At 36.7% G+C, this 25,000-nt stretch overlaps 2 protein-coding genes across 5 annotated transcripts in view; both read left to right on the forward strand.

The window, feature by feature from the left end:
* Positions 1–25,000, forward strand: part of LOC119581976 (vezatin-like) — a 131,327-nt gene that overhangs the window by 859 nt on the left and 105,468 nt on the right. The window lies entirely within an intron of this gene.
* Positions 14,589–25,000, forward strand: part of LOC119582000 (post-GPI attachment to proteins factor 2-like) — a 14,783-nt gene continuing 4,371 nt past the window's right edge. The window contains exon 1 of the mRNA XM_037930198.1: positions 14,589–14,638. The gene's annotated coding sequence lies outside the window, so the exon portion shown is untranslated. The remainder of the gene's footprint in view (positions 14,639–25,000) is intronic.

The raw sequence follows: 25,000 nt of genomic DNA on the forward strand, positions 1-25,000 counted from the left end.
CAAACCACAAATGCATGCAAAATACATAGGATGACACCAAAAAAATAAACACCCAGAACACAACACCCAATAACATATACATGAAAAAACTGTTTCATGAACTGAAACCCCTCCCTAAACAAACTCACAACAACTCCAACATAAACCACACACAAACCCCAACACTAAACCACACACAAACCCCAACACGAATACACAGCAAAATAATACTCACAAACAACAAAAATATAAAGACACCCTCACACACCCAACAAACTCATGCCCAATCCATAAGTCAACCCCACAGCTTAACAGCAGGACAGAAAACCCCAACACAAGAAAAGAGGCCAGACACAAACAAAAATCGGTCAGAATTACATATAACACCAAAAAAGAGAACCCAAACAAAAAACAAAGAGACTACCCAGAACGAAATCAGAAAGGAAAACATTGAACAAATATATGTTGAAGATTCTCCAATAACGTGGACAATTCCAAATCCACTAAAAATTAAAGAACCACAGAAAGAAACACAAAATAAAAATAAAGAAGACATATCATGGCCAGAAATAATAAAAAATACAATAACAAATGTTATAAACAACATAAACTCAGATTTTTTTTTATTTAAGTAATAGCTGAAGCAATTAAAGAAATAATTCCAATATTTAATAAAATCATGAAAGTACTCTATGAATAAGATATTTTGGAATGCAAGATCAGTACATAATAAAAACATAGATTTAAACCACCTGATAAAATAAAGAAAAAACAGATGTACTCGCTCTATGCGAAACCTGGTTGAAAAATAAAGATAATTTTAACTTACAGAACTTTAAAATTATAAGATTTGACAGACTGGAACATATAGGAGGAGGATTAGGTATTTGTATAAAAGATAACATACAATTCAAACAAATGAATTTAAAAGACAGACTAAAACACAAAATAGAAACCATGGCAGTAAAGATCAGTTACAAAAATAATTGGATGAACATCTTATTAATTTATAATCCATGCAATAACCTAAAACAAAATGACAGAATATTACTCAGAACAAATAAATGACCCAAAACTAATAAAAGGTGATTTCAACACACATCACGAAAGTTGGAATCCAAATTCAAATCTTAATCACACTAACAAAACAGGCAAAAGTCTATTTGAAGTAATAACAAAAAATAATATAATGTTATTAACCCCTCCTGGACAAATCACCAGAATAGACCCTAAGAATGCAGAGATCCACACTAGACTTAATTCTAGCTTCTCCAACCCTAAGTCACCTAGAAATCGAAACAGGACCAAATATAGGAAGTGATCATTTGCCAATAATAGTAAAAGATAATACCATACAAAAGTCCCACAACCAAAAGAAAAAAATTGAAGTTCAATAACAAAGAATGGATAAAATATCAAAAAGAATTAAATAACACAGATACATATAAAATAAATTAATTAAGTGAATTGAAAAACCTTATCAAAAACAAGGGAAAAAAATATTTCAAATTCTAAGAATATGATAAATTCAAATACCATAAACCATGGCGGAATGAAAAATGCAAACAAATCATAAAAAAAAAAGAAACAAAGCTTATAATAAATGGAAAAAAAAAGAAACTTGGGGAAAATTCTGCAGTTCAACAGACTTCAAACCCCATCCAAAAAAGTCTGGAACTTTATATATATATATATATATATATATATATATATATATATATATATATATATATATATATATATATATAAAAAAGGAAAGAGAACATAAATTAATTACCCTTTAATTGAAAATGACCTATCAGTTACTGAAATAGAAAAAAAACTAAAAATATTTCAAATAGAATACCAAAGAATAGCAAACAAAAATAGAAAAATAATTCTAACAAATATCGAAAGAGAAGAAATACTAAACAACCTTTAGAAATAAATGATAAATCACAAAAAAAATTTAAATGTTAGAAATAAAGAATACGAAAAACAACAAAGCATATGGACCTGATGAAATTTCCATATGAATTTTTAAAAATTCTCCACCTAAAATCTTACAAATAATAAAACAAATGAATTCTTACAGGATCAAAAGAGAATACCCACAAGAGGATAAAAATGTAATTATAAATACTATTAAAAAACCAGGAAAAAATCCAACGGAATCAAAGTCATACAGATTCATTAGCCAATAAATTGCCTTAGGAAAATATTTGAAAACATAGTAAATAAAAGATTAAATTGGTGGCTAGAAACAAATAATAACTAAACATAGATATCACAGCATTTAGACCAAATTACATAACATGGATGCACTAAACACAATAGAAACAAACATAACTAATGCAATCAAAAATAGAGAATACGCTCTAGGGGCTTGTTTTGATCTGGAAAAAGCATTCGACACAGTAAATCATGACGAATTAATAATAAAAATGGCCAACCTTGGAATAAAAGGAAACTTAAAAAATGGATACATCATTTTTTAAAAGAAAGAACGTTCCAAAAAAAAATAAGAATCAAAACTCAGAAAAAGGAACACATCGAGTGGTTTCCACAAGGATCCCCTTTAAGCCCAACACTCAATAATATTGACAGAGGAACAAAAAATAATATACGCAGACAATATAACTAATAACTACAGGTAAATGTCGAACAAAGCCATAAATAATATGGAAAATTTTTTTTGAAACAATAAAGAATGGGCAGACACCTGGGGTCTAACAATAATTTAAACAAAAGTAACCTGTTTACTTCACTAACAAAAGGAAAGTATAGCTACCAAAAATCAAATGGACAATGTAGAATTAGAATTTATTTGATAGTCAAGATATCCTAGTTTTAAAATTTGACTCGCCAAGATTAAATGGACAAACACATAGAAAACATAAAAGTACAATCGATTAACAGAATAAATATAACGAAAAAAAATTCTCATAAAACGGGGGAGCAAAAAGAGAAACCCTAAAGAAATTTTATAATATCTACATAAAACCAAAATTAGAATAGGGGCCTGGAAATATATGGAACAGCAAAAAAAAAACAGAACAAAAAAAATTAGAAAAAATACAAAACACAGCTCTGAAAATATCAACAGGATACTTAAAATCACTCCAATAATATCACTCCCAAGCACTAACATACAAACCTTCATAAGTGATAGAGCAAATAAATTAGCTTGCATACAGCTAGTAAAGTTATTGGATAAACCAAAAAACATGCCAGTAGAAGACCTAATAGTAAAAAAGATTAGAGAATACAATTACAGCAAAGATAAAACTCCTGCTCACAAAGTCATCGAAACTTGCAAAAAGATTAAAATCTACATAAATATAAATGAACTCAAACATAACCCCAATACCACCATGGTATGATATGTCACCCCAAACTAGTAACAAAGTTTATGGACAACTTCAAAAAGACTTACCTCATGAAATAAAAAAGACGCAGTTCAAAACGGTAATAAACACAAATATAAACCATCACAAAATTTTCACAGATGGATCAAAAAAAAGGAACCACAATCAAAGTCAGCAGCAATTTATATAGAAAAAAACAACTCACAACAGTTGGAATTACCAAAAAAAACCCAAATCATAGAAGCAGAATTATATGCAATAAAACAAGGGTTGAATTATATAATGCATTACGAACTAACAAAAACTGTAATCTTCACAGATTCCCCTCTCAGCAATTAACACTAAAAATCACAAACCCAAAAACTATAAAAAAATCGCATATGAAACACAAAAACTAACTTACACATTAACAAAACAAAAAAAAAAAAACATCACAATACAAAGGATCCCAGCATATAAAGCATAACTGGAAATGAATAGTAGACCTCGCAGCAAAGAAAGTTCATGATTAGAAAATCCACAACCACACCCAAGACACTAACAAAATAATAAAAGACATAAAAGATAAATCAAAAGACCCGTGGGAACACTACAAAAAAACATGATCACAAAAACCTATTACCTCAAGGATAACACCCCACAACCATGGTCCAGAGCAGAAAACAGAAAACGACGTATGTCTTACAAGAAAACTAACCAAACATACAAATTAAAAAAACACTTACACAGATTAAATTTAGAAAATGAACCAAAATGCAGATGGGGCCAACATCTGGAAGAACAAAAGAACACCTGACACTACAATGCCCAAGATTCTACTCTGAAGGAACCAATTACTAGGGCACTAAAAAAAGATAAAAATAACTAATCCAAGTATCTCTCTACTCATAACAGGGAAAACTAACCTCCTGCAAAGAAGTACACATACTGCGACACTGAAAATCTTCCTACAAAGAACAAAAATAAACAACATTATATGACCAGAGATCAATTAATTAAAGAAGAAAAACCTCCAAACTAGAGAAAGAAGATCCAAGAAAAGATCCACGAAATTAGTCATAAGAAGTCTAGAATCCTTTAAAGAAAAGAAGAAGAAGAATACTACATAAAATTCGTTAGTAATTGCATTCACGTAGTAAATGGCGCTAAACAAAAAAAGGGGGGGAGCGTCTACATTGAATTCCCCCCCAACTTTTGGGGTTTCCCTTCGTGACGAGACCTGGACCCATGCGCCGACTCACGGATTCCCAGTCACTGATCCCCCCCCCCCCCCCAAAAAAAAAAGCCAACCTCTCAATACTTCAACTGTTCTCTTTTGTAAGGGGAGATTTGTGTATTTTTCACGCAGTTGCATAAGTGATACTTTTATTTCATGTTGCACGTAAATACTCAAAAATATTGCTATATAACTAGCAATGTCAGCTCGCCTTGTTGTTTTCCTTTTATTTCCTCGGCCGTGACCGTTCCGAACACTTCGGTCGTGTGTCTCCCCCGATAAAACACGGAAATTAGTCACTCACTCACGACAACCCAAAAGGTTGCAATAATTTTCACGTTTTATGTATACAAGTAGCGAAGGGAATTCTTCAAATTGTATATATTCCCAGTCTGATTGCTGTTGAGACTCGACGTGAAAAATAGCGGGGTGGGGCGGCAAGAACACATTTTCTACAGGAAGAGATACAGCGAATCATGAGTGACGAGAGTGATGAAACGTTATATTTGAGGTTAGTTCCATATCAAGCAGTTATACCAGTAGAACCTTAGTTTGTGAAAGAAATATGAAAATCGAGTGAATGAATCCAGCAAGCACGCCTTAACCCTCCTTTCTGTTCATGACCAGAGTTGCTTCATGAATCGTTTACAAATATTTTCAGAGATGGTATACAAATATTTTTCAGAGATGGTATCGAAAACTCATGTAATCCTTTATATATTATAGTCTCCTTACCCTCCTTCCCCTTGCAGATGAATTTGCCTTTAATGCAGAGTGCATTTTCACCTCCAAAGTTGCTGCTGTTCAAAACAAAATAAAATAATATGGGTCAAAAGTCTTTTGGCAGAGGCTGGTTATGAATGTACAAGTAACTTTAGGACATTTGAAGTCCTTTCCTACCTTCTGTTTATTCTCTACACAGGAGGGGCATTTCTCCTATGCCCCCACTTTATTCATACTTTATGTCAACTGCCACAACAATTTTGTTATAGAAAAATTTGTGACACACCTTCAGTGTGGAAGGTACAGATGAGCTATGGCAAGGAGAGTTACAAAAAATGGACTTCTAGAACACAGAACATTAAGAACTCTCACAATGTGAGAGTGTTGAGAAATAAGTCTCAGAGAGTTGATATACCGTGGATATTTTCGTAATTTCACGTAAATATAATGCTGTGACAGCATGTAGGTTTTCGTTAATTTTGTTACATACAAATGGCTTCTTATGTGCTCTGCCAGCAAGAATAGATGGATTCCATGTTTACATATAGAGCGCTGAAATTTGCGCATGCGCAATTGCTGGTAGGCAAGACCACGCAGGCAGACAACAAACATGCCTGACTTATGTTGAGCCATTGGTTGTATGAATCATAGAAAACCTGGTGGGAATTTAAGTTTTTATCGGATTCCATTTGGAAACAATGAAGAGTCCCTTGAGTTACAGAAAAAGTGGATAGCAGCTATCAGACGTGAAAGCTGGAGTGCAAAGATGATTGACAAAGCACGCTCATTTTTTATCAGGTAGGCCTAAGTGAAATTTTCAGAATTGAATTACTTCCAGTTCAATTTCTGTTTATATTTGAACAAGTTTTGTCATTTAATAGTTGAAAATTTCGGAGAGAAGTATGGTTGCAGGCCAGCAGTGCTACCAATATTGTGTTGTTAGTTTGTTATTAATGTCTTAATTTCCATTTAGTTTCTATCCTCAGATTCTAATTTTCTATTTTATGTTGTAGTAAAATTTTAAACATTCATTTCAGGTAAAAAGTCTTTGGATCCATCTCATCCAGACTATGTACCCTCAGTTTTTAACTTTAAGAAAACTGATGATGCTAAAACACATCAAAAGATGGAGAGATACAAATATATATATATATATATTATATATATATATATATATATATATATTATATATATATTATATTATATATATATATATTTTTATATATATATATTTTTTATATATATATATATTATATATATATATTTTATATATTATATTATATATAATATTTATATTATAATATATTATTATATATTTTTTATATATTTATATATATATATATATATAAAATTATATTATAAATTATATATATATTATATATATATTATTATTATATTAATAAAATATAAAAAATTTTAAATTATATTATATATATATTATATTATTATATATATATATATATATATATTTTATTCTTTATAATATATTTTAAATTAATATTATTTTTATTTTATTTTATATATATAATTTTATATATATTATATATTAATTATTTTATATATTATATATAATTAATATATATATTATATTATATATTATGGATCATGACGGGTTTCCCCAAACGGGCCCCCCAAAGCTAAATCTTGGTCTTGGCCAGGAGCCCTCTAGGCCTGGGGGCTTGCCTCATTGCTAAAGTTCAGACCACCACAATGACTCCAAGGACTCAGATGGATGGAAACATCGTCGGAAAAGAAAGGTCCGAGACCTAATATTGCCTAGTGTTGCTCCGCACTATTTTGGCTATACTCTCCCCCTTATCCATCAACAATTTGAAAGTGTGGGTGCAAGGAACAGCCTTGCCTCACCCCTGATTAAAGGGAAGAATTCACATACCCCACCACCTTTACAGCATTTTCAGTACCATATAAGGTTTTGCTATCAGGCCAAAATCTGTTTTGGGAATTCCCCCTGACCCTCAGGATCCCCAAAACGATTCCCGATCCGAGTCAAACCCTTCTTAGTCGATTAGGCTGCAAGCAACCCACGCCAAAACTCACGACGGCTTTCCAAAATTACTCGAAGCGCTATATACGTCTATTGGGGGTTTGCCGGGAAAATCCAGACTGCTCCGTCTCTGGTCTCGTAGGTGGTTGCGGACCCGTTTCAGAAAAATTGGGCGGAAACCTTCCCTGGTATGCTAAACTGAAATGCCACGGTAGTTACTACGTCCCATCGATCCCCTTTCCCCCTTCCAGAGAGGGATGCCCACGCCCTCGCGGGTCGGGGGGATGGTCCAGACCCCAAAATGGCAGTCGGACTGTATGCGGGCCCCGGCCATAGGTTCCCCCCCAGCCTTTAGCAGTTCAGCGGGATATCACTATGCCTGCAGCTTCCCACTCTTAGCTGGAATCGCCAGCCTAACCTCTTCAGGGTATGGGTTCCTCGCTGATGGTTGGTCCGCACGGGCACGGGGACACCCTTTCATCCAGCTAATGTTGGAGGTCCCCCTTACAACGTTCAAATATCCCCCCAATGTTCACGCCCCCAAACATGATCTAGAGATCCGTCCTCCGCTGATGGGACTGCAGTCATCTGTGAAGGGCTTAGGGTTCAGTTTTCTCAGGCTTGGAAACGGGCGAAGGTCATTTCCCAAAGAATTGCCTTTTCGCCTCCCAGCAAGTTTTCCTGATAAACTTTTTCCTTGCCCCTTCTCAGTATGTCCGGCCCTACCCACCGGGAAACGAAAGACTTGTTCCCTTCACCGAGCCTTCGAACGCTTCTGGCCTCTAATGTCTCCAGGGAGATGGTATTCTACTTTTTCCTTGGGCGTACGCCAAGGGACTCTGAGCTGCTTCGGTGTTAGCGCGTTTGACGGCCCCCACAGAGAAACTGGGTCCGTCATTTTGTTTTTTCTGTGAGTCGGTCAAGACTCCCGTGGCAAACCCACGGGCACCTCCTCCCCCCTTAGTCTGTCCAAGTAAAACCCTTAGGGTGGCCTGGGGGAAAAGGGGATTTTTTGAATGGACCCGCGGGTAGCCACAAGCAGCCTAGGTGGGTGCCACAGAATCAGCACTCCGGTAAACCCTGCGTTCTGGAGGATCCTCCATCGCGTGCTCACAAAATGTGGTGTCTCCTTGGCCACTTTCCCGATCGCTGTCCCAAGCCCACGATCAGTTGGAGCGCTGGTCCGGGACCAGGATCCTCATTTGGGGACCGAAAAGTCCCGGAAAAGGAGGCTTTCTCGCTGCTGGGATCGCCCCCAGCCATGGGGGCCGCAGACATCTCGTACCAGCTCGGTCCCCCGGGATACCGCTTGAAGCGCCCAAACAATCAATGTCTCCCCGGGGGCATCGCTCCCACAGATCGAGTTTGGCGAAAACGCCTTTTTCACTCGTTTTTATTACATGGGTGGGAGCGTTTACGCAAAGAGACAAGAGCCAAAACATCTTCGTCTAAATGCCATAATTGCTCATCCCGGTGCCCCCCTCACCCCGCGGCTAAAGTCGTGGAATGGCTTGGTTTACACCCGGGAGGTGGTGACCCGCCTGAGGTTAACCCTCGGGTGGTCCCCCCCCGGGGTGCACGCCACCTCTGCCGCCCCCCCCCAAACACAGCCCCAATAAAGGGGGTCAGCAGGCTGGGACCCCTATCCACCTTGGGGTTTCCCCAGGGCTTTCCCCCCCCAAGCTTCATGGTGGGGTTTCGCCTGCCGGGGCGCAGGCGGGCATAACTCTCGTTCCAATCCTGCGCCCCAATTTGCCCCCGCGGGACCCCCCCCCGCCTTACTTGCTGGGGGGAGGGACAACACCCCTCCCCCCACATTTCCCTTTACTTTGGACTTGCCAGAGGGGCATTCTGGGGGGGGGAGGACTGGCAAAACCCCCTCCCCCGAGCCGCCCCATTACCCCAGGTGGGTGGGCAGGAGTTGGTACGAAGCCAAGCGTGTCCCAAGCCGGGGGGCCATAATCCGCCTCTGGGGCCTCCGCCCCGCTCCCGAGATCCCCCCAGATTTAGCCTGGGACCGCAAAATACCCATTACCCATGGGTGGCCACGAGGAGGCACTGCAAAGTCTTTTGATGGAGAGGCTGTGACCTGGCGGGGAGACTTATGCAGAAGCTCTCCCTTTTTTCGCACTGGGCTAGCCAGGGGTGGAAGCTCAAGCGAGAAGGCATGCAAGCACTTAACCTATCTAGGCTCCACCCATCGCTTCACATCACCATGCCTGAACACCCCCCCAAAATATATATATATAATTTATATATAATAATATATTAATAAAATTTATATGGGGGGGTGCTTTTACTGTGGTATGTGAAGGGGTGGGGTTGGGAGCCTAATAGTGTTAAGTGCTTGCATGCCTTCTCGCTTGAGCTTCCCCCTGGCTAGCCCGTGCAAAAAGGGGGGCAGCTTCTGCTAAGTCCCCCCCTTCCATCACGCCTCCATCATTAAGACTTCGCTGCCCCCTCGTGGCCACCCATGGGTAACTGGTTACCTTGCGGGCCCAGGCTAAAACTTGGGATCTGGAGCAGCGGGGGGCCCCCGAGGTAGGGGTTATGGCCCCCGCGTGGACCGCTCTGGCTTCGTACCAAATCCTGCCCCCCAGCCCCCCTGGGGTAATGGGGCGGGTCGGGGAGGTGGGCCTTGCCAGTCCCCCCCCCCCCAAAAAAGACCCTCTGGAACGCCCAAAATAAATGGAAAACTGGGGGAGGGGGGTTGTCCTCCCACCCACAAATAAGGCGGGGGTGGTCCCCGTGGGAGGGCAATGTCGGGGCGAGGATTGGAACGGAGTTTTCTCGTCCCGCCTGCGCCCCGGCAGGCCCAACCCACCATGAAGCGTGGGGGAAAACCCCCGGAACCCCACAGTGGATAGCGGTCCCCAGCCTGCTGACCCCCTTATTTTGGGGGTTGTTGGCGGGGCGGGAGAGTGGCGTGCCCCAGTGACCACCCAGGGTTAAATCAGGCGTGGCACCCCCTCCAGGGTGTAGCCATAGCCTCTCCATCGACTTCGCCCGCGGTAGTCGAGGTGAAACCGGTTTTATGAGCATATCTGGGTTGAGACCGAACTGCTTTTTGGGTTCTTTTCTCTATTGCTGTATACGCTCCTACCGTGTCATAAAACCATTGAAAAAGGGGTTCTACGCCAAAATCGATCTGTGGCAGACGTTGCCCCGCGAGACATTCGCTTGTTCTGGGCGACTTCATGCGGTTCCGGCTGTGACCGAGCTGGGTACGGAAAGTCTGCGCCCCCATGGGTCGGGAGCTGATCCCGCAGCGAGAATAGCCTCCTTCTCCGGGACTTTGCTAGTCCCCAAAATGAGGGTCTTGGCTCCTGGCCCACCTCCAAATCGCTCGCTGGGCTTGGGACAGCATACGGGGAAAGTGGCCGGATCGACCCATTCTTGTGACACGCGATTGAGGATCCTCCGAACTGCAGGGTTTTCCCGGGGGTGATTCTGTGGGACCGACCTAGCTGCTTGTGGGTACCCTGCGGGGCCCTTAAAAATCCCTTCCCTCCCTTGGCCCCCCTAAGGTTTTTCACTTGGACAGACTAAGGGGGGAGGGGTGTGCCCGTGGGTTTTGCCACGGGGTCCCTGACCGACCACAGAAAACCCAAAAACCTGCGGACCCAGTTGCCTGTGGGAGTCCGCAACGCGCGTAAAATCGAACGCTCGCATCCATTGCGTACCCCAAGGCAAAGGGAAATACCATCTCCCCGGAGACATAGAGGCCCCTAAGCGTGTCGCAAGCTCGGCGAATGGGAAAACTTTTCGTCTTCCCTGGTGTGTAGGGCTCGGACCTACTGAGAAAGGGGCAAGGAACAGTTATCAGGAATCTTTCTGAGGAGGTCGAAGGCCCTTTCTTGGGAAATGAACCTCGCCCTGCCTACCAACCCCGAGAAACTGAACCCTAAGCCCTCCTCACAGATACTGCAGTCCGATCAGCGGGTGACGGATCTCTCAATCATGTTGGGGTTCGTGAAAATTGGGCTGAGTATTTTTAAAAAGTTTTACCGGTAACCCTCCAACGTTAGCTTGGATCAAACTGTCCCCTGCCTGTGCCGCCCACCCTCACGAGGAACCCCTACCCTGACAGAGGTTAGGGTGGCGATTTCCAAGCTGAAAAGTGGGGAAAACTGCAGGCATATTGATTCCCTGCTGAACGCTAAGGGTGGGGGGGAAAACCCATGGCTCGGGGCCTGCATACCTCCTACTGCCATTTGGCAGTCGGTACCATTCCCCTGACCCGCTGAGGGGCGTGGGCTCCCCCTCTGGAAGGGAAAGGGGATCGATGGGGCGTATAAATACCGTGCTTAAACTTTCAGCATACCCGGGAGGGTTTCCCCACATTCTTTTAACGATCCGCAACCACCTACTGAGGGCCCAGAACCGGGGCAGTCTGGATTTCTCCGGGAATCCCCAAAAGACCTATCACGCTTCGATAATTTTGGGGAAAGCCGTCTGAGTTTGGTCTGGTTGCTTGCAGCCCACTCGACCTCAAAAAGGCGTTTTATCGGGCATCGGAATCGTTATGGGAGAACTGAGGGTCAGGGGATTCCCCCACAGATTATTGGCCCGATAGCAAACCTCTATACTGGGCTGAAATGCCCCTAAGTGTGGTGGGGGTATTCGAACTTCTCCCTGTTTTTAAATTTGGGGGAGGCAAGCTGTGTCCTTGCACCCACACTTTCAACACTTGTATGGCTGGATAATGGGGGAGCTACTAGCCAAAGTCATGCGGAGCAACACTAGGCAATATTAAGGTCTCGGGCCCTTTACTTTGCCCACAGTTGCCATCCTATCTAGTCCCCTTTGGGGTCACTTTTTGTGGCTCTTGATACTTTTAGCAATGAGGGCAAGCCCCCAGGGCCAGATCCCTGGGCCAAAACCAAGTTCAGGCTTTGGGGCCGTTAGGGGGAACCCCTTCAGTCGATCCATTATATAATTTTTATATATAAAATATTATATATATATATAAAATTATATAAAAATTTATATAATATATATAATTATATATATTATATATATAATATAAAATATTTATATATAAAATTTTAAATATATATATATATATATTATATAGATTTTATATAATATAATTATTAATATATTAAATATATATATATATTTTAATATATATATATATATATAATATATATATAATATAATTAAAATATATATATATAATAATATATAAAAATATTATATTATATATAAAATATATATTATATATATAATAATATATATATATATATATAATAATAAAAATAATATATATATTTTATAAATAAATATATTATATATATAATTATATAATATATAATATATAATATATATATATATATTATAAAATTAAAATTTTAAAATATAAAATTTATATAAAATAAAATATAATATATATAATTTAAAATATATAATATATATTAATATATATATATATTAATAATATATATATATATAAAATTATATATAATATATATATATATATTATATATAATATATATTAATAATTTTTTATCTTCCATCTTTGAGTGTTTTGCATCATCAGTTTTCTTAAGTTAAAAACGGGAGGTACTGTCGGATAATGGACCCAAAAGTTTTTCCCTAAAATAATGTTTAAAATTTTACTACCATAAATAAAATTAAATCTGAGGAAAAAAAAACCTAAAAAAATGGAAATTAAGACATAAAAAACTAAAAACACAATATTGGAGCATGCGGGCTTGCAACTACTTCTCTCCGAAATTTTCAATTTAAAAACAAAATTGTCAAAAATAAAAAGAAATTGACTGGAAATAATTCAATTCTGAAAATTTCACTTAGGCTACTATAAAAAAAAGCGTGCTTTGTCAATCATCTTTGCACCCACTTTTCCCCTGATACTGCTATCCATTTTTGTAAATCAGGGACTCTTCATTGTTTCCAAAAGGAAAACCATAAAAACTTAAATTCCCACCAGGTTTTTTTTATGATTCAACAACCATGGCTCAACATAATCGGCATGTTTGTTGTCTGCCTGCGTGGTCTTGCCTACCAGTAATTGCGCATGCGCAAATTTCAGCGCTCTATATGTAAACATGGAATCCATCTATTCTTGCTGGCAGAGCACATAAGAAGCCATTTGTATGTAACAAAATTAACGAAAACCTACATGCTGTCACAGCATTATATTTACGTGAAATTACGAAAATATCCACGGTATATCAACTCTCTGAGACTTATTTCTCAACACTCTCACATTGTGAGAGTTCTTAATGTTCTGTGTTCTAGAAGTCCATTTTTTTGTAACTCTTCCTTGCCATAGCTCATCTGTACCTTCCACACTGAAGGTGTGTCACAAATTTTTCTATAACAAAATTGTTGTGGCAGTTGACATAAAGTATGAATAAAGTGGGGGCATAGGAGAAATGCCCCTCCTGTGTAGAGAATAAACAGAAGGTAGGAAAGGACTTCAAATGTCCTATAGTTACTTGTACATTCATAACCAGCCTCTGCCAAAAGACTTTTGACCCATATTATTTTATTTTGTTTTGAACAGCAGCAACTTTGGAGGTGAAAATGCACTCTGCATTAAAGGCAAATTCATCTGCAAGGGGAAGGAGGGTAAGGAGACTATAATATATAAAGGATTACATGAGTTTTCGATACCATCTCTGAAAATATTTGTATACCATCTCTGAAAATATTTGTAAACGATTCATGAAGCAACTCTGGTCATGAACAGAAAGGAGGGTTAAGGCGTGCTTGCTGGATTCATTCACTCGATTTTCATATTTCTTTCACAAACTAAGGTTCTACTGGTATAACTGCTTTGATATGGAACTAACCTCAAATATAACGTCTTCATCACTCTCGTCACTCATGATTCGCTGTATCTCTTCCTGTAGAAAATGTGTTCTTGCCGCCCCACCCCGCTATTATTCACGTCGAGTCTCAACAGCAATCAGACTGCAATATATACAATGTTTGAAGAATTCCCTTCGCTACTTGTATACATAAAAACGTGAAAATTATTGCAACCTTTGGTGTTGTCGTGAGTGAGTGACTAATTTCCGTGTTTTATCGGGGTAGCACTCACGACCGAAGTGTTCGAACGGTCACGGCCGAGGAAATAAAAGGAAAACAAAAGAGGTCGAGCTGACATTGCTAGTTATATAGCAATATTTGTGAGTATTTACGTGCAACATGAAATAAAAGTATCACTTACGCAACTGCGTGAATAAATACACAAAATCTCCCCCTTACAAAAGAGAACAGTTGAAGTATTGAGAGGTTGGCTTTTTTTTGGGGGGGGGGGGGGATCAGCTGACTGGGAATCCGTGAGGCGGCGCAGTCGGGTCCAGGTCTCGTCACGAAGGGAAACCACTAATGTTGGTGGGGAATTCAATGTAGACGCTCCCCCCCCCCTTTTTTGTTTAGCGCCATTTACTACGTGAATGCAATTACTAACGAATATTATGTACGTATTCTTCTTCTTCTTCTTTTCTTTTAAAGGATTCTAGACTTTTTATGCCTATATTCTGTGGATCTTGTTTCTTTGGATCTTCTTTCTCTAGTTTGGAGGTTTTTCTTCTTTAATTAATTTGATCTCTGGTTCATATAATGTTGATTATTCTTGTTCTTTGTAGGAAGATTTTCATGTGTCGCAGTATGTAGTACTTCTTTGCAGGAGGTTAGTTTTCCCCTGTTATGAGTAGAGAGATACTTGGATTAGTTATTTTTATCTTTTTTAGTGCCTCTAGTAATTTGGTTCTTTCAGAGTGGAATCTTGGGCATTGTAGTGTCAGGTGTTCTATTGTTTCTTCCAGATGTTGGCACCATCTGCAGTTTGGTTCAGTTTCTAAATTTAATCTGTGTAGGTGTTTTTTTAATTTTGTATGTTTGGTTAGTATTCTTGTAAGACATACGTCAAGTTTTCTGTTTTCTGCTCTGGACCATGGTTGTGGGGTGTTATCCTTGAGGTAATAGGTTTTTGTGATCATGTTTTTTTGTAGATGTTTTCCCACTGTCTTTTGATTTTATCTTTTATGTCTTTTATTATGTTGTTAGTGTCTTGGGTGATGGTTGTGGAATTTTCTAATTCATGAACTTTCTTGCTGCGAGGTCTACTATTTCATTTCCAGTTATGCTTTTATGTGCTGGGATCCATTGTATTGTGATGTTTTTGTTTTGTTTTGTTAATGTGTAAATTAGTTTTTGTGTTTCATATGCGATTTGTTTATAGTTTTTAGGTTTGTGATTTTTTAGTGTTAATATTGCTGAGAGTGAATCTGTGAAGATTACAGTGTTTGTTAGTTCGTAATGCATTATATAATTCAACCCTTGTTTTATTGCATATAATTCTGCTTCTATGATTTGGGTGTTTTTTGGTAATTTCCAAACTGTTGTGAGTTTGTTTTTTTCTATATAAATTGCTGCTGACATTGATTGTGGTTCCTTTATATTTGATCCATCTGTGAAAATTTTGTGATGGTTTTCATATATTGTGTTTATTACCGTTTTGAACTGCGTCTTTATTATTTTATGAGGTAAGTCTTTTTTGAAGTTGTCCATAAACTTTGTTACTAGTTTGTGTGACATATCATACCATGGTGGTATTGGGGTTATGTTTTGAGTTTCATTTATATTTATGTAGATTTTAATCTTTTTGCAAGTTTCGATGACTTTGTGAGTCCAGGAGTTTTTATCTTTGCTGTAATTGTATTCTCTAATCTTTTTTACTATTAGGTCTTCTACTGGCATGTTCTTTGGTTTATCCAATAACTTTACTAGCTGTATGCAAGCTAATTCATTTGCTCTATCACTTATTGAAGGTTTGTATGTTAGTGCTTGGAGTGATATTATTGGAGTGGATTTGAAGTATCCTGTTGATATTCTCAGAGCTGTGTTTTGTATTGTTTCTAATTTTTTTAGTTCTGTTTTTTTTTTGCTGTTCCATATATTTCCAGGCCATATTCTAATTTTGGTTTTATGTAGATATTATAAAATTTCTTTAGGGTTTCTCTTTTTGCTCCCCAGTTATATGAGAATTTTTTTTTCGTTATATTTATTCTGTTAATCGATTTTACTTTGATGTTTTCTATGTGTTTTGTCCATTTTAATCTTGGCGAGTCAAATTTTAAACCTAGGATATCTTGACTATCAGTAAATTCTAATTCTACATTGTCCATTTTGATTTTTGGTAGCTATACTTTCCTTTTGTTAGTGAAGTATAACAGGTTACTTTTTGTTAAATTTATTGTTAGACCCCAGGTGTCTGCCCATTCTTTTACTTGTTTCAAACCATTTTCCATATTATTTATGGCTTTGTTCAGACATTTACCTGTAGTTATTAGTTATATTGTCTGCGTATATTATTATTTTTTGTTCCTCTGTCAATATTATTGAGTGTTGGGCTTAAAGGGGATCCTTGTGGAACACCACTTGATGTTGTTCCTTTTTCTGAGTTTTGATTTCTTATTTTTATTTGGAACGTTCTTTCTTTTAAAAAATGATGTATCCATTTTATTAAGTTTCCTTTTATTCCAAGGTTGGCCATTTTTATTATTAATTTGTCATGATTTACTGTGTCGAATGCTTTTTCCAGATCAATACAAGCCACTAGAGCGTATTCTCTATTTTTGATTGCATTAGTTATGTTTGTTTCTATTGTGTTTAGTGCATCCATTGTTATGTAATTTGGTCTAAATGCTGTGATATCTATGTTTAGTTTATTATTTGTTTCTAGCCACCAATTTAATCTTTTATTTACTATGTTTTCAAATATTTTCCTAAGGCAATTTATTTGGCTAATGAATCTGTATGACTTTGATTCCGTTGGATTTTTTCCTGGTTTTTTAATAGTATTTATAATTACATTTTTATCCTCTTGTGGGTATTCTCTTTTGATCCTGTAAGAATTCATTTGTTTTATTATTGTAAGATTTTAGGTGGAGAATTTTTAAAAATTCATATGGAATTTCATCAGGTCCATATGCTTTGTTGTTTTTCGTATTCTTTATTGCTAACATTAATTTTTTTTTGTGATCTTATCATTTATTTCTAAAGGTTGTTTAGTATTTCTTCTCTTTCGATATTTGTTAGAATTATTTTTCTATTTTTGTTTGCTATTCTTTGGTATTCTTTTTGAAATATTTTTAGTTTTTTTTCTATTTCAGTAACTGATAGGTCATTTTCAATTAAAGGGTAATTAATTTGTTCTCTTTCCTTTTTTTATATATATATATATATATATATATATATATATATATATATATATATATATAAGTTCCAGACTTTTTTGGATGGGGTTTGAAGTCTGTTGAACTGCAGAATTTTCCCCAAGTTTCTTTTTTTCTTTCTCTATAATTTTTCTGGCTTCTATTAATAGTTTTTTAGATTCTCCATGATTTTCATTACTTGGTCTTTTTTTTCCATTTATTATAAGCTTTGTTTCTTTTTTTTTTATGATTTGTTTGCATTTTTCATTCCGCCATGGTTTATGGTATTTGAATTTATCATATTCTTAGAATTTGAAATATTTTTTTCCCTTGTTTTTGATAAGGTTTTTCAATTCACTTAATTAATTTATTTTATTTGTATCTGTGTTATTTAATTCTTTTTGATATTTTATCCATTCTTTGTTATTGAACTTCAATTTTTTTTCTTTTGGTTGTGGGACTTTTGTATGGTATTATCTTTTACTATTATTGGCAAATGATTACTTCCTATATTTGGTCCTGTTTCGATTTCTAGGTGACTTAGGGTTGGAGAAGCTAGAATTAAGTCTAGTGTGGATCTCTGCATTCTTAGGGTCTATTCTGGTGATTTGTCCAGGAGGGGTTAATAATATTATATTATTTTTTGTTATTACTTCAAATAGACTTTTGCCTGTTTTGTTAGTGTGATTAAGATTTGAATTTGGATTCCAACTTTCGTGATGTGTGTCGAAATCACCTTTTATTAGTTTTGGGTCATTTATTTGTTCTGAGTAATATTCTGTCATTTTGTTTTAGGTTATTGCATGGATTATAAATTAATAAGATGTTCATCCAATTATTTTTGTAACTGATCTTTACTGCCATGGTTTCTATTTTGTGTTTTAGTCTGTCTTTTAAATTCATTTGTTTGAATTGTATGTTATCTTTTATACAAATACCTAATCCTCCTCCTATATGTTCCAGTCTGTCAAATCTTATAATTTTAAAGTTCTGTAAGTTAAAATTATCTTTATTTTTCAACCAGGTTTCGCATAGAGCGAGTACATCTGTTTTTTCTTTATTTATCAGGTGGTTTAAATCTATGTTTTTATTATGTACTGATCTTGCATTCCAAAATATCTTATTCATAGAGTACTTTCATGATTTTATTAAATATTGGAATTATTTCTTTAATTGCTTCAGCTATTACTTAAATAAAAAAAAATCTGAGTTTATGTTGTTTATAACATTTGTTATTGTATTTTTTATTATTTCTGGCCATGATATGTCTTCTTTATTTTTATTTTGTGTTTCTTTCTGTGGTTCTTTAATTTTTAGTGGATTTGGAATTGTCCACGTTATTGGAGAATCTTCAACATATATTTGTTCAATGTTTTCCTTTCTGATTTCGTTCTGGGTAGTCTCTTTGTTTTTTGTTTGGGTTCTCTTTTTTGGTGTTATATGTAATTCTGACCGATTTTTGTTTGTGTCTGGCCTCTTTTCTTGTGTTGGGGTTTTCTGTCCTGCTGTTAAGCTGTGGGGTTGACTTATGGATTGGGCATGAGTTTGTGGGTTTATTGTTGGGGTTTGTGTGGGGTTTATGTTGGAGTTGTTGTGAGTTTGTTTAGGGAGGGGTTTCAGTTCATGAAACAGTTTTTTCATGTATATGTTATTGGGTGTTGTGTTCTGGGTGTTTATTTTTTTGGTGTCATCCTATGTATTTTGCATGCATTTGTGTTTGATGGGTGATTTTCATGGCAGTAAAAACAGTGTGGATTATTTGTACACTGTTTATAATCATGATTAAAATCACTGCACTTGCTGCATCTAGTTTTGTTCTTACAAGTTATAATTCCATGACCATACTTAAGACATCTATAGCATTTTGGTATTGGGAAGGTATATTGCTGTACTTTATATTGCGACTCTCTTTGGCAGAGTCCCTTTGAAAGTTATTCTGAGGGATTTTGTTGGGAGCCATTTGTTTGTATTTTCTTTATTTTTGTTAATTTTATTAATTCTGATTACTTCTGTTATTTCACTTTTGTGGTCTAACAGTAGTTTGTCTTTTATATCATTTCTATTTCTATATTGTGCCATAGGAGCAGTCTGTGTTTTTGTTTAATGCTGGCTGTTTGCAGCTTATATACCAATCCCCTAGTTTATTTATCTCTTTCAGATGTGGTAGTTTTGTTAAATTATTGACTTCAAATCTTATTGCTTTTCCTGTTCCAAGTATATACTCTTAGTGTATCCTCTATTACATATTTTTTTAATATTGATTTATTTATTGTTTCGGTTAATTTCATAGGGTTGTTGGAATTTGAGGTTTCTGATTCTCCTGTTAGATTAATAAGTACTACATGATTTGGTCTTACTGTTTTGTTGTTCGTCTTGGGTAGTTGAAGTTCTTCTAAGTTTCTGCCGGCTTCGTGTCTCCGGGCAAATTTAGGATCTGGATTTTCTTCACTGTCACTTTCTTCTCTAGGTAGTGCATTTCTTTAAAGATTCCAGGGTTTTCTCCTGGATCTGGGTTTAAGACTGTGTCCATTTAAAGTTTTTTAATTTCACTTCACTTGAGCTAAAGATTTTTACTTGTTCACTCTATGGTGGTTTAAGTGAGATCTTCATATGTGTTTTGCGATGTATGTACGTATTCCTTTTAAGGTGTATACCTGTGTTTCCAAGTGTGTTTGTTTATCCACATGCCACCACAATAATTATATCTTTAGAAATCAAGCAGTCACAATGCATAGCTTTTCTCCTTTCATATGTGGAAATGGGAAGGAATATTTATAAACCAAAGGGTTGTAAACAAATCAACGTCATATTGACTTGGAAATATCTATCAAAGAAATTGGGTTTCAATCTGATTATATCAGAATATGTTAGGCTGATAGCCATTATTTATTTATTTATTGCCATTTGCTGATAATGACTTTCATAAGAAAAATCTCTATTCTTAATAGCACCAACTGTGTTCTCCAATCCATGTGAAACCCTTTAATTTTCAATGAAGCCCTACAGTTGTGGCCCCAACCCAATTTTGGAATTTTTTTTTTGGTAATTCTTTATGATAGGAATGCAATCGCCAGAGATGGGCCCCATCTCCATGTCACAAATTGACTTCAACAATTTCAGTTGCCTTAATTAGGTGTGCCTGACTACTCGAGGAGAGGTTGATGGGGGGATCTGCCCAACAACACCTCCCAGGAAACATTGTCTTCATCTCGGTATGCACAACATACTACTTACATGTGGGACAAACATGGTGGATTCCAGGGCAAGGTTGAGGGAGGGGGGTTAAGTCCCCTGCATAACATAGTGCAGTGACTTATTTGTTGTATATTACTATAGTTACAAATTTACTGTATTCTGTTTATATTTTACCCTGCACTTTTCCTGGTATCTTTCATGGCTTCTCCTGCTACTGGACCAAAGTTTTGGGCAATGGAGGATTTCTGATCATAATTTAGATATATTTGGATAGTAGAGAGTGAGAGGAATCCATCAATACCAAAATCATAGAGATTGGTTAAGTGAAGTTATTCTGAATATTTACCAAAATCTGGGGACTAGGCTTAACTTAAATGGCGACTTACCTGTATAAGTGGCTTGTGGGGTTCGCCCACACTCATGTTTGGTATTAAAAGTCCTTACAGAAGCGTTTTTTTTGCTTTTTTGCAATTTTCCAGTGTCAACATTCCTGATTTACCTGTGGAAGTAATACAGAGCCTCATCAAAGAATGCCCAACGAGTCTAATCCTCCTCCAAGAACTTTGTGTACTCATTATGAGTCATTCCCACCACATTGGCCTTACACCAAATTTTTAATGATGTACATTTCCCATCACCTTGGTCCTCAGCCAAATTTTTCTATCACGGCATATTCCCGCCACCCTGGCCTTGGCCAAATTTTTCCATCACAGCATGTTACTCTCATCCACCCCTTAACCTGATTTTTTCATGACATGACAGATGTGTCACCAGGATCAATTGGGTTAAGTTATAGATTCCCTCCAGCTACTGTCCACCATGAAAGTCACATTGCCATTTACAAAAACTATACTTTTGATTTTCTTTGAAAATTCTTATTAAAAAATAAGTAAACCAAGATAAAATTAATTGAAAATGAACCAAAATCTAACTGAAAATTTAGATTTGGTCTATATTACATCTTATCCTAACCAAACCTTACTTGTGTGCTCATTCCTAAGGTGCTAGGATGGTGGAGGGAAGAACAGACAATCTCGTGTGTGCTTGCTTAGGCAGAATGTTCATTTTTTCCCAGACTGTGTGCTAGCATTTATGTATTTCAAAATTTCAATGTATGATTTAGTAGTCTAATGAATTTCTAGGTGAGTTTGAGGCTGCCTGAACCCATTTCTGTAACTAGTTATATTAATGATAGATATATTGTATTATCAATATTTTAGGAAATTCACAAATCTTTTTTATTATTATTAATATTAGTACTGTTATTTCTATTTTTATTATTTTTATTATTATTGTTGTTATTATTATTATTGTTATTATTATTATTGTTTTTATTATTATTATTGTTGTTGTTGTTGTTATGATTATAATTAAGATTTTATAGTTATCATTATTATTGTTATTATTATTGTTATTATTTTTATTGTTATTATTATTATTATTATTATTGTTGTTGTTATTGTTATTGTTGCCGACACGACATTCATGAAGCTATTGATTTATTTAGTTGTTTAATGGGGAGCATTTCCAAGTGTCATTATATAGGCCCATATGTTTTTGGTGCCTTATCACATGTCAAGTTTTAGTTTGATTGCTAATTAAGGGATGTCATACAAGAGAAATATCTTTGCTTGAATTTAAGTTGTTTAGTGAAATTTGCCCTAAGATCATCCTTCTAATGTACGTTTTGTTTAGAGATTTATTTCTATTGTGTAGCTTGCCATGAAAGCTACACCAGTGGATGTGAATTTCACTGTCAATGGATATCTTCTAAAATATGAAATAAAAGTCAAATAGCAAGAACTCTTCCTGCTATTTGTCACTGTCTTGCTACCAGACACATCTATAGGCTATAGTGTTATAAACTCGTTTCAATCCACTTGTGTCAGCTGGCTGTCGGTGCAGATGTTGCCATAGCATAACTTCCCCAACTGTATCCATGTAATAGTAGGCTGGCCTTGTCTTGCCTATCCTAACATTAGTTTGTTCTCAGATAATTCCTCCTTTTATCTGCTTTGCTTTATAAAATGATGGGTCCTCTTTATTGTAGGAACATTCTTAGACAAAAGAGCCATTGTAATTATATTAGTATGAAGATTATGTACAACAGTACTATTAGTTGTAAAATGAATATGTGCAAGAATCAAAACTCACTATTTCTATGAATAGTAACATAACTGAGATGAATATTGCACTGGCCATCATTGGGCAGTGCCACATATTATACAAAAGCTCAGCATTTACTGTAAGATCAGTTATAGATATATTTCATATTAGATTACAATAATGATAGGCTCTTATAGTTTATGTATATTATTATTAACCACACAGCATTCATGAAGCTATCATTTTATTTAATTGTTTAATGGGGAGCATTTCTAAATGTCATTATGTAGGCTCATATAGTTTTGGTGCCTTATCACATGGCAAGATTTAGTTTGGCTGCTAATTGAGGGATGTCATTCAAGAGAAATATGTAAAAGAACACATTTTCTTTTTTTATGATTTGATGGAAGATAGTCTGTCCCTAGCTTGTAAGTATATACTTCTATGTTAGGACTTCTTTATGTACAATATCCCTTAAAAATGTGCATATGAATAGATTGAATGCTGTTGAATTGGTGTTGACTGATATTAACTGAGTATTATCAATATATTTAACTTTTAAAAGATGTTTGTCATATGTTTAGGCACACACAGGTGAGAAAAAAAAAAATATTGTACCCAATTTCCACAGGATGTGACAAATTTTCAAGTCTCATATTGTAGACTTCGATCAGTAGGTTCCAAAAATACAAATTATATTTTGTGTGCATTGCATTTAAGTTGATAAAAGTGATTGTTTAATATACTTAATCACCCAATCCCATGCCTGTTGATGTCATAGAGTAGCTTAAGAGATGGAGACTGAAGCCTAATGATAGACTTCTTCCCTCCTTTGGGCCTTAGCCCTTGACTCAACCAATTTTCTTTTCCCCCTTTCTTTTTCTTGCTCCCTCTCCAACCCCTTCTTCTGTCCACTTTCTAAGATGTGAGAGCCACATTGAAAGGATAAAGGGCTGGCTTTAGGTCATTTCTGAATGGCCTCAGCTAGCCATGGGCATGATATTCCCATTTAGTTATCTAGCCCTTGAGATGTGAACCATTTCTCTTCCCCATATACAGCAGACTTACTATGGTCAGTGATGATATTATACTATATTATAATAAGGGGCATTGAGGCTTGCTTCTTTATCAAGTAGCCCCATTGACATTATATTTTCTGGTTCCCTGACCCTGGGTTCTATTTTGATCATGACTCTGAACACTGCTACTACTTCTCCCCCCTTGATACCTGCTGTCAGCTCAGTCCATCCCATCAACCTTCAGAAGACATTCCTTCCTCTCCTCCTCCTCCCTTATTACTACTCTGCATCCTTATTGACCAACTCCCTGTAGTACTACTTTACTCAGCACCACTCCTTATTCCTCCCGTCCTTTTCTTTTAATTACCTTCACGCCTACAAATCTTTTGAGTACTCTTTTAAGCCCAGCTAAGTGGGATTAATCTTTTATGATCCCTTTACAGTCTTCTTTTCCCAACAAAGATTCCTTCCAATTATTCATTGCTTGTCATAGTTACATCTGAGTCTCAAGCTCGTCCATTATCTACTGTGATTGATCTCACTGACAAACCTATTCCTGTTCAGCCTCACTCCTCCCTTAATACCTCTACTGGAAGTGTTTCCATGACCTCCCCCATGAAATTGATATTGGTGGAGAATCATACCTGTCAGACCATATTGACCTCTCCCTTATCGATGTCAGAAATGTTGGCATTTTGGCCACCTTGTTTGACACTGTCGCTCCATAGCTTGCTGCCCTCTGTATGTTCAACCTGGTTATGATTGTTCATACTTCACTGCACAATTGTGAATGTGGGCCAATAGTGGTGGCATCCATAATGCATTTTATAATAGCTGTCTAACCTACAAATTTGAGTGTGAGATAGCATTCCTCAGATTCAAACTTGGCTTTGCTTTATGCAAAGCAAAGAAGGAAACATGGCGACTAAGTTTTTCTCTTGCTCCCTCCTCAAATGTTGTCCTTTGCTCTGCCCATCCCCCTTCTCCCCAAGATGTTTTAACATCTCCAGTATCTCTTCCTCCTACTTCTACTTATACCCTCCTTCTCCCAGTCAAATTCTTTGGCCATTAGAAATCCAGACACTCCAGTGTCCCTACCCCACACACTTATGACCCTTATTTCAAGTGTATTAGCAAAACTAACAGTATTTATGACCTCTTCCCACTTGAATATAGTATCTTGAATACATTGATTTGAGGAGATAAGTGTATTGCTT

This window comes from Penaeus monodon, chromosome 2 (assembly GCF_015228065.2).
Source record: "Penaeus monodon isolate SGIC_2016 chromosome 2, NSTDA_Pmon_1, whole genome shotgun sequence".
NCBI lineage: Eukaryota > Metazoa > Arthropoda > Malacostraca > Decapoda > Penaeidae > Penaeus > Penaeus monodon.